Here is a 15,469-nt window from a genome sequence, read left to right on the forward strand (position 1 = left end):
TAAGATTTCATCAGGATATGTACTTTCTCCACAATACATCTTTGTCTTTTACTCTGTAATTCCTGTCTGCATCATTCCATACAAGTTCTAAGAAGACCCTACTCAACGAACTAGTGATCTTTCTTCTGTGCCTTTTAAAATTTGTATACAAATCCATCAGTGTCAGTCCACCTGGTAATTTAGCAGTTCATTTGTTTTTCTAACTTTTGATTTAGGACCAGTGTACCTCCTTTTCCAATCATACATGCCCTTGACAGTGTGTATTACACCACTCCTTGGGGACCAGTCATTGTTGGTACTGTTACAGATTACTGACACCCACTGTGTATCTTTCCATAGCTTTTAGGTCACCTGCAATTTTCATTCTTCTGAAATCCTGGTGTTCTATGATTCATAGTCATAAATAACCCCTGGGAGAATATTGCTATTTAAAAAATGAGCGTTGGTAGAAGAGATGAACTTGATCTTATTGAAGCCATTTAGATTCTGAAATACAAGTCAGCTCACTCTCCTCTTCCATTTAAATCTGGGCTCAGTTTACTGTCTATCTAGAGGGTCTGTTTAAATATTTATATGTACAAATATTGATATCTATATGTGGACATGTACACATATACAATACACACATACATACACATGCATACATACATATACACACAAGATTATATGTATATGTATATATTTGTATATATACACACATTAATGGGACAATTCAATAGATTGATCTTCTAGATGCATGTCATAATGTGAACAATGGCATTAACAGAGGCACAATAACCAGAAGAAGAGAAATGATAATCCTGGTATAATTTGTGCTTGCATGAAATACATGCATATGGAAAATTATGCTTATTTTGGAGTATTCTATTTTAGTCAGGAGATAACTGGAGGCCATCTGGAGGATAGTGACCAAGATAGTAAAGAGAATGGAGATTGTGCTGTATGAGGGAAGTGGAAATATTTAGCCTGGTGAAGAAGTGGCTTGGTTTGGACATGAGACCTTTACTCAAGCTTTGAAAGCTTGTTTTACAGAAATGGGATTAGACTTGTATTGCTTGGTGAGAGAAGGGAAAATTAGGAACAGTGGGTACAAATTGTAGGGAGGAAGATTTCAATATTATGGAAAAACTTCCTTATAAGTAGAACTATCTGAAAATGAAATGGTTTTCTTTGTTTACAGTGGGTCACGCATTACTGGAGGTCTTCAAATGAATACTGGAAGATCACATGTCCTCCTAGATAGGGATCCTTCTTAACTATGGGTTAATTTAGGTGGTTTCTAAGAGACTTCTGTGGTCTCTTTCAACTCTGAGATTCTGCAATTATGAAATGCTTCATGGAAGGGGTGACATTTGATATGGGTTTTATTTTTTTTGAATATCTATTTTTAAAAATTTAATAATGGCTTTTTATTTTCAAAATACATGCAAAGATAGTTTTAAACATTTACCCTTGAAAAATCTTCCCCTCTCCCCATCTCCTTCCTATATTGAGCACTCACACTTAGAGATACTCTTTTTTAAATGTTTTAACTTATTTAAAATATTCCTTTTATTTTATTTGTTTATAATAATAGCCTTTTATTTTTCAGAATATATGCAAAGATAGTTTTAAACATTTGCCCTTGAAAAACATTGTGTTCCTTATTTCTTCACCTATAATCTAAGTTAAACATGTGCAACTCATCTAAACATATTTTCACATTTATCATGCTGCATAAAAAAATCAGATCAAAAAGGAAAAAAAGATGAGAAAGAAAAAAAGCAAGCAAATGACAATAACAGGTGAAAATATTATGTTGTGATCCACTTTCAGTCTCCATAGTTCTTTCTCTGGATGTGTATGGCTATTTCCATCACAAGTCTATTGGAATTGGCCTGAATCATTGTTGAAAAGAACCAAGTCCACAGAGTTGTTGATCTGGGTTTTAAAGAAGAATAAAAATTATACTAGTAGTAGGAAGATGAGAGGAGAGGGCTTAAAAAACTTTTGCCAAAATATGGAAGCAAAAAAGCATGGGAACATGCACGAGGGCAGACATCTGATAGTTTGTCAGGAGGCTAAAGGATGTGTAGGAGAATGACATGGGAAAATACTGGAGAGGTAAATTAAAAGCAGACCATGTTGAGATTTTGTTCTGGGGCACACCAAACTCAGGCTAGTGCAGTGGTTCAGGCTCTGGATTAGAATGGATGAGACACTTGTGAATCATAAAATGTGATAAAAATAACTTTACTTGTGACAAGATTAAAAACTATAAAATTCCTAATTAAATTCAAATAAAACATTATTGCCCTTCCTCCATTCACTGAAGTAATCAGCAACACTATAAGAAGGTATCCCCTCAGGGTTATGGGAATTCTGCTGAGACCCTCAGAACCCATATTGATTCGAAGTTTTTTATTTTGTTTTTTAATATCCTTTTGACCTCAGGATCAATCAATTCAAGAAGATAGTGTCTTTGCTTCTATAAAGGGAAACCATCCCAAGTTATGTAAAATTTATATTGTTCCTATCACAATATGAAGAACAGCTGAAAGAATTTGAAATTTATTCAATAGGCAATAAAGTGTTATTGAAAGACTTTTGAACAGAATAAGGACATCATCAGATTTATGCAGAGAGAAGATCAGTGTACTAGATTAGATAATAATTCAGTCTGGGAAGGTTTGAGTTTGAAATATCAGGGGAACATGCAGGTAAAAATGTAGGGTAGGTATATGGAGAGTTGGGTCAATAACAAAGAAGGAGTCAGGGGTAGATATATAGATTTAGATGTAAGCTGTGTAGATATAATAATTAAATGAGATTGCCAAAGTGAAAGGATCAAGAAAGGTGAAAAAAAGAATCTAGAAGAGAAGAGAGAAAGGAGAGAATAGAGGGAAGGGGAAGAGAAGAAAGGACAGAAGCTGAGAAGAGAGGGGAAAGTAAAGAAAGAGAGTAAAGGGAAGGGAGGAGAAAAGATGAGAAGAGAAAAGAGGGGAAGAAGGATAGGAAAGCAGAAGAGCCTAATATGAGATAAAATGAGAACCAAGAGAACCAAGCCAATAAAAGAATTCATAACTAGGAGGGGAAGGTAAAGAAAGTCTGTTAGATTTAATGACCATTGGTAGCCTGATAATCTTTGATAAATTAAGAAAGCAGGTTAATTGGAGCAAATATCTAATATATCTATATATGAATGCATATTTATATGAATATATGCATGAAATAATGATAAACATAGTATTGAATTAAACAGATGGTGTGATAGAAACCAGATTACAATTTATTGAGGAGACAGTTTGAGATGAACAAATTAAAACTTGGGAATAAATATTTTTTCCAAAAAAATTGTGTTTTTTTCTGAGCCCACTTTCCTGGGTGGTATTCCTTTTGGATCTTGGTGTAAGAAGAGATTTGGGTTCATTCCATATGCTATGTGGATCAATTAAAGAGGCTTGGGGTGTTTAGGGTAAAAAATTTTAAGGGGGAAATGATCGCTCTCTTCAATCTTCATATTGGAGAAGGATTAAACTTCTTCTGTTTGGCCCTAAGAAGGCAGAAATAGGAACGTTGTATTGTAAGGAGGTAAATGGAGGTTTGAAGTAGAGAAAAATTTTCCAATGGGATCTATCCCACAGGATAGTTAGTGCAATGCTCTGTCTTGGAGACAGTAAATTCCTTCCTACTCATCCCATCTCATTTCTCTCTCTTACTCCCTCTCTCTGTCACACACACACATGCATGCATGTGCAAACACATATTCCCTCACACTGGAAGTCTTAAAGACTGTAACAAACTATTTGTGTGTGTCGTAGAAGCAATTATTTTAGGGATACTAGTTGCTTGAGATGACAAATGTAACTTTCAGCTCTGAGGATTTTGTTTTTCTGTAATGCATTAAACATTTAGTATGTATATGTAACACACTAAATACATATCTTTTACAAGGCATCATGTATAGTAATAAGATGTGAGCTGAGATGAGGAGACAGTAATCAAGATCATCAACAACAAGCATTAATCAAGTAGTTATCATGTGCAAGGCACCTAGAAGTAGAAGTAAATGTTCAATGAATCCTTCCTTCTGTTGATCATCACAATTTGCCCTTTAAATATTGTGTTTGTACGTAGTTGTTTGCAAATTGTCTCCCCCATTAGGTTAGGAGTGACTTATTTTTAGTCTGTGTTTGCCTTTCTCTGTATCCTCAGTGCTTAGCACAGAGACTGGCCCTTGGTAGCCATTTAATAAATGCTTATTGATTTATTTTTTCTTTTTTTTCAGTCATAACTAGTGTGACAGATCCATCCTCATGCCATCCCTCCTGGCCCAGGTCCTTGTCCCCTCCACCCCCAGGCCCCTATTGTTGTGACAGGATATTCCTCTTACAAGGCCCACAGCTCTCACCTCTAAGGGAATAAGGTAAGACTGCCTCTTCTTTCTTGGTTATTTTTTTAAAAAACAGAATAATTTCTTGTTTGGGCCCCTGTTCTATCCCCTGACATCAGTTTGAAATTGTTCTTCTTCAGAAATGAGTAATGATATAATGGCTAACATAGTAGACTTGTAATCAGGAAACCTACTTTTGAGCTTCAATCCAGACACTTGTGACAGCAAATCATTTAACTTCTGTGTCTCATTTTGTTTATTTGTAAAATGGGAATAATTATAGTATCTACTTTACAGGGGTATTATGAAGAAAAAAAATGATATGATATACATAAAGTACTTTATAAGCCTTAAATGGCTTATAAATATAAGCTATTATTATTAGGTATATGATATTTAGAGAAATAATAAAAATGGTTTTAATCCTTGTGTAAGAGATGACTTTAGGGGAGTGTTATCATTGGTTAGAGGAGTCATTCTGGACACATCCCTATTAGGCTGCCCCTAAGAGATATAAGAGAAATAATAACTATATTAGCAGGTTCCTATCCAGATAGCAAAGATACCATCTCCCCATGGCTTTCTCTCTTCAGCTAAAAAGACACTTAGTCCAGGAAAGAGAAGGAGACAGAACACTTGTTCCAATTAACTGTGAAATCCTGAGCTCTGATGGCTGATCTTGGTGAAGAGGTTTTGTGTCTGAAGAGGGCTGGAGAGATCATCTATTAAATAATCCCCAGCCTCTTCAACTCTTGAAATGTACAAGTGATGCTTCAGGTCACAGGTAGGCAGGATATATAGATCTATGCCTTGAATGAGACATATATTTCTAGACATGGACATTGTGGGGATTTGCTTTCTTAACTATAAATATTTTCTGAAATGTTTTATTTTTCTTTTACTCTTTTAAATGGATGTGTGTGTGTGATAGGAAGAGAAAATAAGTGATTTTTAGTTGAAAAATAAAATAAAATGAAAGATTAAAAAGCAACAACAAAGTGTTAGGCAGGAAGACTTAGTTATGAACAGTTTTCATGGACCTGTTCCTAGCCATATGGATAAATCTGGTTGTAGTAGGGAGGGATGCTATGTTTAACACACACACACACACACACACATTGTATACATGTGTGTGTATATGAGAGAGAGAGAGAGAGAGAGAGAGAGAGAGAGAGAGAGAGGAAAAAGACAGAGAGAGAGAGAGAGAGAGAGAGAGAGAGAGAGAGAAGGAGAATGTTCTTGGGATAGCCCCAGGGGCTTGTCCTCTATGACAAGAAACTGGGTTGGGCCCAGTGATGCAGGGTTCTAGGTCGGGTCTTGAATGGTTTCATACTTGGCTCTTTGCCTGGGCTCTAGATTCTTGTCTGTGTTCTGGACATTGAGATAAGCTTTGGGCTCTCGGCTCTCAGCTGGGGACTATTTGCAGACCAGACTGAGCTGCGCACTCTGAGCCCTAGGGTGGACACTGGGATTTTGCTCTGAGCTTGTCTTGTGCCCAGGGTTATCTTTGCTCTGTTTTCTGAATTCTATCCTAAGAAATCAGGGTTGCACGAGTGTGTGTGTATTGGAGAAGGCAGAAGTTCTGTGTTCTTGCCACAGAAATGGGCAGTCAGGAAGGACGGAGACCTATTGTAGCACCAGAAAAAACAAGCTATCCAAGCCTTTCTCTAGCACTGCGAGGACTGTTTCATGGCACAGCTCTGCCCCCGTGTGGCTCCAATCCCTCATCTTCTAGAAGGAAAACAAAATTAAACATTCCTACCTCTCTCTGCTCACGGCATCCCTGCCCCCAGTTCCTCCCACAAGGCCGTGGTGCAGGGCGATATACAGTGAATTCCCTGGGGAGGAAGGTCTTGGCTGGCCCAATTTTTCCTTGGTCCACATCTAGCTGTGTGGCTGCTGACTTCACTGGACACTTCTCCATTTGGTGTCGGATGCAGAGGGCCCAGAGAATCCTGGCTCCCTCCAAACCCAAGCTTGGAGATGAGTCTCTGGGGCTTCCCCAACACCCTCTGCCCCCTTGAATCCTATTCCCGCTTCAGATGGAAAGAGCACCTTGGGATCTCGCTTCTGTCCATCCTGTGCTCAGGTACCAGGGAATAAGTCTGGTGAAGTGAGATGAAAGACTGTTGGTGAGGGCTAAGGAGAAGACTTCTCTCCCCCACTGATTTGGGGCAGAAGAGGCTTATCCATCCCATTCCTAAAGCCCAGCCATTCACCTAACAATCTCTACCTCTATCTTGTCTTCTTCCCCCATTATTGTCATGGCAACCAGGCACAAGGAGATGATTTTTTTCCTTCTCTCCAGAACTCTGGGGAAGGAATAAAAAGTCCTTTTTGGGTAGTATTCCCTGTTCTCCTTTACTCTGTCCTGGTAACCTTCATGATGTCTGATGAGACCTTTGAAAATAAGCACTGAATGATCTCACCCACCTCAGCTTGGGCCAAAGCTTTAAAATATCTATCTGTCCCTGACGTCAAAAGGAAGGGAGAAGGGAAAGAGGAAGTTAAGGAGGGATTCAGTCCTGGGCATAGGATGGGATTGGGGTTTCAGGTCTGCCTTGGGGCATGGAGAAAACAACCATGACTTCTCAGAGGGGAATGGCTAAGCAGGATTGTGGGGGCTCAGGGCCCCCTGAAGCCAGAGACTGGTTTTCATTTTTCCTGCAATTTAATATAGTGCCTTGAACATAATAGGTACCTAATATATGTTTGCTGAGATGAGTTAGAATTGAAGGACTATGACTAGCCATAAGTATGCCTGGTGATGATTAACCAGGGAACTCTAGGACTTAGAATTTGGCAAAAGGACTAGAATCTTCTATCTTCTCCCCTAATTCCTTATCCTCCCACTGACACTTTAATGGAAGTGTTCCAGAAAGAGCCATTCTTGCCCTTTTCTCTTTCCATGTTCTCTCCCTTGGCAACCTCATTTATCCCCACAGTTTTAGCTGTCACCTTGAAGCACATGACTCACAAATCCCCCACTCTAGTTATGACCTATCTTTTCAGCTCCAAAGTCATATTTCTGGCTGCTTGTGGGGTGTTTCCACCCGCTTGTCCCCCTGGCATCTTAAATTCAGCATGAACAAAACAGACTTCATTATATTTCCCCCAGTCTTCTTCTGACTTGACTGGTTTTGTTTTGTTTTTTCCTTGTGGAACCACTATATATCCCATTTTTCCTGTTCTTCCTACAGAGACAGCCTAGTGTGATTTTAATAAATAGCTTCTCTTTGTATAATACTTTAAAGTTTACAAAACATACTTTTACCTCACTTGATCCTCACAACCACCTTGGGGAAAAATACTCTTATTATTTGGAGACCTGGAAAGGTTATATCATTTCCTCAAGATCTTGCAGCAAGTCCATGTCCAAGGAAAGATTTCTTTTCTTTTTTTTAATTAAAGCTTTTTATTTACAAAACATATGCATGGATAATTTTTCAACACTGACCCTTGCAAAACCTTTTATTCCAAAATTTCCCCTCCTTTCCTCCACCCCTTCCCCTAGCTAGAAGGTAGTTCAATACATGTTAAATATGTTAAAATATATGTTAAATTCAATATATGTATACATATTTATACAGTTATCTGCTGCAAAAGAAAAATCAGATCAAGAAGGAAGAAAAAAACTGAAAAAGAAAACAAAATTCAAGCAAACATCAACAGAGAGAGTGAGAATGCTATGTCATGGTCCACACTTTGTTCCAATGATTCTCTCTCTAGGTATAGATGGTTCTCTTCATCACTGAACAAGTGGAACTGGTTTGAATCATCTCATTGTTGAAGAGAGCCACGTCCATCAGAATTGATTGTCATATAGTTTTGTTGTTGCCATTTATAATGATCTCCTGGTTCTGCTCATTTCACTTAGCATCAGTTCATGAAATCTCTCCAGGCCTCTCTGAAATCATCCTGTTAGTCATTTCTTACAGAACAGTAATATTCCATAACATTCCTATAGCATAACTTATTCAGCCATTCTCCAAATGATGGGCACCTATTCAGTTTCCAGTTCCTTGCCACCACAAAAAGGGCTGCCACAAACGTTCTTGCAAGTGTGGGTCCCTTTCCCTGAGGAAAGATTTCAATTTGGGTCTTCCTAAGTCCAAAACCAGCATGCCATTCATCATGTCATACCTTGCAGTGTCAGAAGTATTGGGTTCATATGTGAGCTCTAATATCATAGCATCTTATACAAACCATTTATCCAACCTTTAGCTATAAAATGGGGCTAATGATATTTATGCTACAGTTAGGTACTGATAAACAGGAATCATAATTTCTCTGAAGTAGTCATAGGTATGACATTGGTTTTAGAACAATAAAGATATGCAGTGTGTATTTAAATACTGTGAGACTATTTCAGGAGAATTCATTATTCCCACTGATTGGGACCATATTATACATATATCAGATATTTATGGAGGTAAGTACTTTGTAATTCAATTGAATAAACATTTATTGGTAAAGTTTAAAGTACCAAATACATATATGTACACTAATAATAATAGTTAATATTTATATTACCTCATTTGACCCTCACAACAAGGTAGGTGATATGATAATTCCCATTTTTACAATTAAGGATACAGATTCAGATAGAAATAAAAGTAACTTGCCCATCTGGAATCATTAACTACTAAATGTTGGAGGCTGAACTATTCTATCTCTTTCCCTGAGTACTGATTCTGGAGTTAGAAGACCTGGCTTCCCAGTAACCCTCTGATACTTCCTACCTGTATGACTTTGGCCAAATCATTTGATCTCCTAAACTTCAGTTTCCTCATCTGTAAAGGACCTTTGAGGTCCTTCAAGCAGCTCTAGATCTGGGATCTTATGATCATCTTTCTAATCCTTCGATGTCTTCCCCTTTTTTTCTGCATTTCACTACTTCTATTTAAATGACTCACAAATCTCCATCTCTGGTCCTCAATGGTCCTGAGCTCCAGATCCACATCTCCGGCTGCCTCCAGGGCCTCTCCATAGAGATATGCCACCATGACTTCAGAGTCAATGTGTCCCAAAATGAACTCATTATTTTTCCTTCTATATCAGTGTTTCCTTCTGACTTTACTCAGTAGTACTAATATTCACATGTATCTTTTGTATTTATAACTCTGGTCTTTTTCTTTTTTTAAGTCCTGAAAAACAGATTTCTACATTAGACGTATTCTGGAAAAAACCAAAATAAAGAGGAAAAGATGTTTCAATCTGTACTCTGAGTATATTAGTTCTCTATCTGGAAACAGACAGTGTTTTTCCTCACCATGAATCCTTTGGAAATTTCTCCATACCTTATATTTACTTATCTCTGCATATATTTTATCTTCTTAGTAGAATTCAAGTTTCTCTTAGTCAGGATTTGCTTAATTTTTATCTTCGTAATACTACTACTTAGCATTTGCACATAGTAAGCACTTAATAAATTCTTGTTGAATTATTTCAAAGGGATAGAGGAAAACAGGAAGTAGAATAAAAGGGATAAAAAAGGGGAACAGGGGACGAGAATGAGGTAGATGGGAAGGTGAGAGCAGAGGAAGAAATGACATAGGCCTTGTGCTAGAAAAGAAGCTGGAAATAGGGCAGAGGCCAGGGCCCAGATGCTGCTTCCACAGAGTCAGGTGCTGTGCAGGGCAATAACTCAGATTCTTTTTCCCTTCATCTTCTGAGAGGAGACAGAGAGTCAGAGACACAGAGAAAGACAGAGACAGACAGAAATAGAGACAGAGACAGAGAGAAAAAACGAGAGAGACAGACAGACAGACACATAGAGACAGAGACAGTGAGCGAGCAAATGACCACCTTTTGACTGTTCCTATTCTGATGTAGCTGAATTTTGGAAAATCTTTTTAATATCAGACAAAAGTATGACTTTGTGGGGTCCCTCTTAGGTAACTGGATGGCACAGTGGATATAGGAAAACTCACCTTTCTGAGTTCAAAAACGACCTCTTACTAATTGTGTGATAATTAACAAATGGGCACATCATATAACCCTGTCTCCCTCACTTTCTACATCTATAGAAGGAGCTGGAGAAGGAAATGGCAAACCACTTCAGTATCTTTGCCAAGAAAACCCCAAGTGGGACTCGTGAAGAATTGAACACTCCTGAAAAACAACAGAGTAACAATAATAACAACACTGGTGTTTCTAGGTTTCCCCTGAAAGATTAGCTGTGAGGTACCAAGGGACACAAAGTTCCAGAATCAGGAGGCCACTGGGCTGGTGTTCTTTTTTGTGCTAGCCTTTTGGGAAGTTAGTTTGCTTGCAAATCCTTTGGGAAGCCGAGGTCAGTCCGGGTATTGGACACAAATTTGACGATCAATAAACTTTTTCCTTGTATGGTGTGTTCTTAGTTTGGCCAGGAGGTGGCAGAGCACTCACAGATATGTTGGAGGAGATCTGGATGGGAAGGTAAAAGTCTTGTCTGAATCTGTTTTCATTTGGGGGAAATGGGATGGAAGACAAGCAGGATTAGGGAAGAAAAAGATGAAGTCAGATGAGGTTTTTTGGAAAGAAAGGTCAGGCTTCCTCTCTAAATGCTAAGCCCCCCAAACTACATTGATATAAGCAAGGACCTCCTTCACCCCTAAAAAGCTCAATCTTGATATAGTCATGGCTGTGACTCAGTCTGAATTCTCATTATTCTCTGGGGCCTCATCCTTGCTGATCTGGTGGGCCAGCTTTCAATGAATGTCATAGGTTGAAGGTTGGAAAGAGAACTTTGAGTTCCCTTTGACCCCAGGATGGCTTCATAGGAGAGCTATCATGAAGAGATGAATTCAGCTTGGAGTGTTAGGGTGATAGAAGAAGGCTAACATTCCACACCAATCTTGTACTATAGTAGTAAGGACTGGGGTTGCTTAATCAAAACCTATATGCTAATGATTGGAACAGTAATCAATAAGGGGGAGTCTGGGGGTCAGTGTGGGAGAACACATGGTACAATGGGAAATAACCATCCCCTACAGTGGGATGTGAGGTGCTGGGAGAAGCCAGCCAGTAAGGAAGTCCTAGCATAAGAATCAGCGTGACTGGTTGCCAGTCAGTGTAGGGGTGAAATAGTAAGGGTGAAGGCCTAGTAAGTGTTAGTGTGAAGGGTCTCTATTTCAAGAGTATGTTCAAGCTCCTAACCTAGGAGTCATCCTCAAATTTTCACTTTTTCCTCATTGGACATCACTAATCTGTTGCCAAGTCTAGTAGTTTCTGACTTCATTCATTTCTGTGATACTTCTCCTTTTCTGCATTCCCATAGCCATAACCCTAGTGCACCTTATCACCTCACATATGGTGACCTTTCGACTTTTGGTCTAAAGCCTTGTCTTTCCCCATTCTAAGCCATCTTTTATCCAGCTGCCAAAGTTATTTTCCTAAGCACTGGTCTGACCATGTCAGCACTCATTCCCTGTTTTCCATCTTCCCTCCTGAAGCAGTATACTCCAGTGGCTTCCTACACCTCCAGGATCAAATATAAAGATGCTCATTTTGGCTTCAAAAGCCTTTCACAACAGGTTCCAGTCTCCTACTTGCCCAGTCTTCTAACTCTTAGTCCTCTTGCTGTTCCTTGCCTAGGATGTCCTCTGACTTTTCACTAGCTTTCCCCCATGACAAAGTACTCTGTTTCTGCTCTGAACCTACCTTTTGTAAAGTCTTTCCCTGTTGTCAATCCTCCTTCCTCCCTTCCTCCAATCCTCCCAATGCTAGTCTAGCCTTTCCTGGAGATTACTGTCCCACCTACCTATCCATACTTTATATGTACATAGTTGTTGTTTCTCATTTGAAAATGAACTTCTTGAAGATAGGGACCATGTTTTCACCTTTTTTTTTTTTTTGTATTCTCAGGACTTAACAAAGTGCCTGGCACACAGTAGCCCTTAATAAACGCTTGGTAATTGATTGAGTTGAGGAGGGAGCTGGAAACCATTCCAGTATCTTTGCCAAGAAATCTCCAAATGGGGTCACAAAAGGTTGGGCATAACTGAATTGATTGGGTATAAGGAGACATGGACTGGTGTCAGGGAATGTGGGTCACTGATTCAGTGTCAGAATCCCATCCTCTAGGAGCCTAGATGCCCAGTATACTTTTTCTGGGAGTCTTCTCTGGCTGAGATGTAGTTCCAGGCTTAGGAACCAATAGAGAGGTGTCTGTGAGGATGGTGTCATTTCAAGCATGATCAAGGAAAGCTAGTATTAGTGAATGCTCTGCTTGAGATAATTTCTATTTCCAGGGTGTGGCTGGTGAACAGGGTGGGGAGCAAGTATCTGAATGGCTAGAGGTACCTCTAAGTAGAAAGGATTGGAACCTGTGGGAAAGGGGAGGAAATTCTTGGACCAGATCGACTCCAAGCTATCTTTCAGTTCTTGGATTCTATGAGTGGATCCCATGAAACAAGTATGTTTGCAGAATGACCATCACCATCCTGAGTTCTCCACACATAAGCCTTTACAATTAATTAAGCACATTTTTCACAAATTAGTTCTGGGTCCTCACAACAGGTCTGTGAGTATTTCAGGGCAGTGTGGATTATATTCACATTTCACAGAAGTGGAACCTGGGATCTAGAAAGGTGAGTTTCCAAAGATTTCATAGCTAGTAAATGAGTCAGAAGAAGACAGGCCCCCTGACTCCTAGCTCAGAACTTTTCTTTCTTTGGTTCTTCCATCTGTGACAGGCTCCCCTAGGAGAGCAATGTCACATCTCCATTGCAGAGCCAGGTTGAGGGAAAGGAGAAGAAAAGCTGGGTTGGATTCATCTCAACAATTTTCCTTCCCTGTCTGTTTGACTATTCCGAGGAGACTTAGCAATATTTCATTCAATAAGCATTTATTAAGCATTAACTATGTGCTCGGGATATAAATACAAAGAATAAAACAATTCTTCTGCCCAAGGACCTTAAATTCTGAAGCCCAATATATGGGTGACCCTGTTTAACCAGGGAGAGAATTCTGCCTGGGCTTCCTGATTAAGGAGCCTCACTGGAGAAGCCAAAAACCATACGATATATGTGTGAGTCGTGTGTATGTGTAAGTGTGTATATGTGTGGTGCCAGGCAATGGAGCACTGCCTTCTCTCCCTTCTCCTTTCCCTCCCTCAGAGCATCTGCCCATCCCAGAGTACCAAGTCTCCTGCTTGTGTGCCAGAGCTGAACTTTTGACCTCCTCTTCTGGCATCATCACACTTGCTTATCTGAAACACCCTGTATATAGCAAGGTTTTCCCTTTTCTGTGCTTTCCACCGAAAAATCAACTGTGCTAAATGGTAGTGGAAAAAAGAAGAGAGAAAGGAGAGAGACCCAGAGAGAAAAGAAGAAAGGGAAAAAAAGAAAGAAAAAAGAGAGAAAGAAAGGAAGGAAGGAAAGAAGAAGAAAAAAGAAAAAAGAGAGGAAGGGGAGAGAGGGAGGACAGGCAGGAAGAGAAAGACAGAGACAGAGACAGAGACAGAGAGAAAGGGAGAGATAGAGACAGAGACAAAGAGAGACACAGAGAGACAGAGAGAGAAAGAGAGAGGAGAGAGAGAAAGAAGGAAGGAAGGAGGGAGGAAAAAAGGAGAGAGGAAAGAAGGATGGAAGGAAGGACAAAAGGAAGGGAGGAAGGAAGGAAGGAAGGAAGAAAGGAAGGAAGGAAAACTAATATTTGGAGAAGGAAGAAGGTTGCTGGATGACACCTCTGGATGCCTGGAAGTCACTAGGCTGTAGATGACTTCGTCAGTACAAGGCTGAACTTTTTTGCATTTTCATGGTAAATTTGTTTACCGAGCTGTTTGTTGAAATTCTGGAAGCAGAGAAAATGCATTTGCTCCATAACCTTTCAGGATGTGACAAGTCCTATAAAATCTATTAAACCTTTAATGAAATCCCTGCTCAGAGCCGCTCCTGTGAGTGAATGTGGAATCGGAATTTAAATTAAAATGTTGTTTTTGTAGTCGGTGTGCTTTTGCTTGAAAAGAAATTAAAGGGACAGTTCTCCTTTTGGGTTGTCATTAGTGAATGCTGTTGGGGGTGACTGTGCTGAGAAGAGTCTATGGGCTGCCTCCTGCTTGGACTTGCTTGGCTGTATAATGTTCTTTGTATGTGGCATATTTGTGTGCTGATGATGGGATGGTGCTGTCAGAGTAGGCAAGGGAACCGAGAAAATAGGAAGACCCCCCCTGGGGGTGAGAGCCAGCAAAAGAGCTCAGGCTATCTGCCTTTAAACTTCCATTGCTTAGGGATGGTCTGGGATGTAAGTCAGGACTAAGTAAAGATAGTTTCCTTTTAGTCATTTTCCAAAAATCCAGGGCAGCTGGGTGATGCAGTGGATAGAGCACTGGGCCAAGAATCAGGAAAACTTAAATTTAAATCTTGCTTCAGTTTCCTCAATTTCCTCATTTGTAAAATGAACTGGAGAAGGAAATGGCAGTGTTTCAGTGCCCTTGCAAAACAAACAAACAAACAAACAAAAACCAATAAAAACCCAACAATTCCAAACCCAAATTAAGTTACAAAGATATAAACACAACTGAAATAAATGAACAAAAGAATTCAGGTCAAATAAAATCTGAGATTCACATCTGTCTGGCCAGGGCAGGAAGTAAGGTTCAGTCTCTGAGAACAAAGGCTAGGGGACTTAGGTGGACTTAGGTTTAATACAGAAATTTTTAAACTTGGGAGTCCATGACTAAATTTCAAAGAACTTATAAACTTAAATGGGAAAAATTACATATTTTCACTAATCACAGACTGAAATTTATTATTTCCTTCAATTATTTAAAAATATTCTGAGGAGTCAGTAGACTTCTTCAGAAGGCTGATCATCCAGTTAGTACATACTTTGTGCCATGAATTATGCTAAGTGTTGGGGGTATAAGAAAAGTAAAAACAGTCTCTGTTCTCAAGGACTCTACAGACTTTCTTCATACCTTCCTCCCTTGATTCATTTCCTCCCTCCCTCCCTCCTTTCCTTCCTCTCTTCCTCTCTTTCCTCTCTCTTTCTTTCCTTCCTTCTTTCTTTCCTTCCTTCCTCCTTTCCTTCTTTCCTTCCTTGCTCCTTCCCTCTCCCATTTCTTTTTTTAATCTTTGTATGGCTTGTGAATAGCATAAGATTCAACTATCA

At 39.4% G+C, this 15,469-nt stretch overlaps 1 pseudogene; it reads right to left on the reverse strand.

Annotated features, from left to right (window-relative positions):
• The window catches only part of LOC100933968, a 120,294-nt pseudogene extending 110,916 nt beyond the window's left edge, over window positions 1-9,378 (reverse strand).
• Between the last annotated feature and the right edge of the window lie 6,091 nt (window positions 9,379-15,469).

This window comes from Sarcophilus harrisii, chromosome 2, assembly GCF_902635505.1.
Source record: "Sarcophilus harrisii chromosome 2, mSarHar1.11, whole genome shotgun sequence".
In the NCBI taxonomy this organism is placed as follows: Eukaryota; Metazoa; Chordata; class Mammalia; order Dasyuromorphia; family Dasyuridae; genus Sarcophilus; species Sarcophilus harrisii.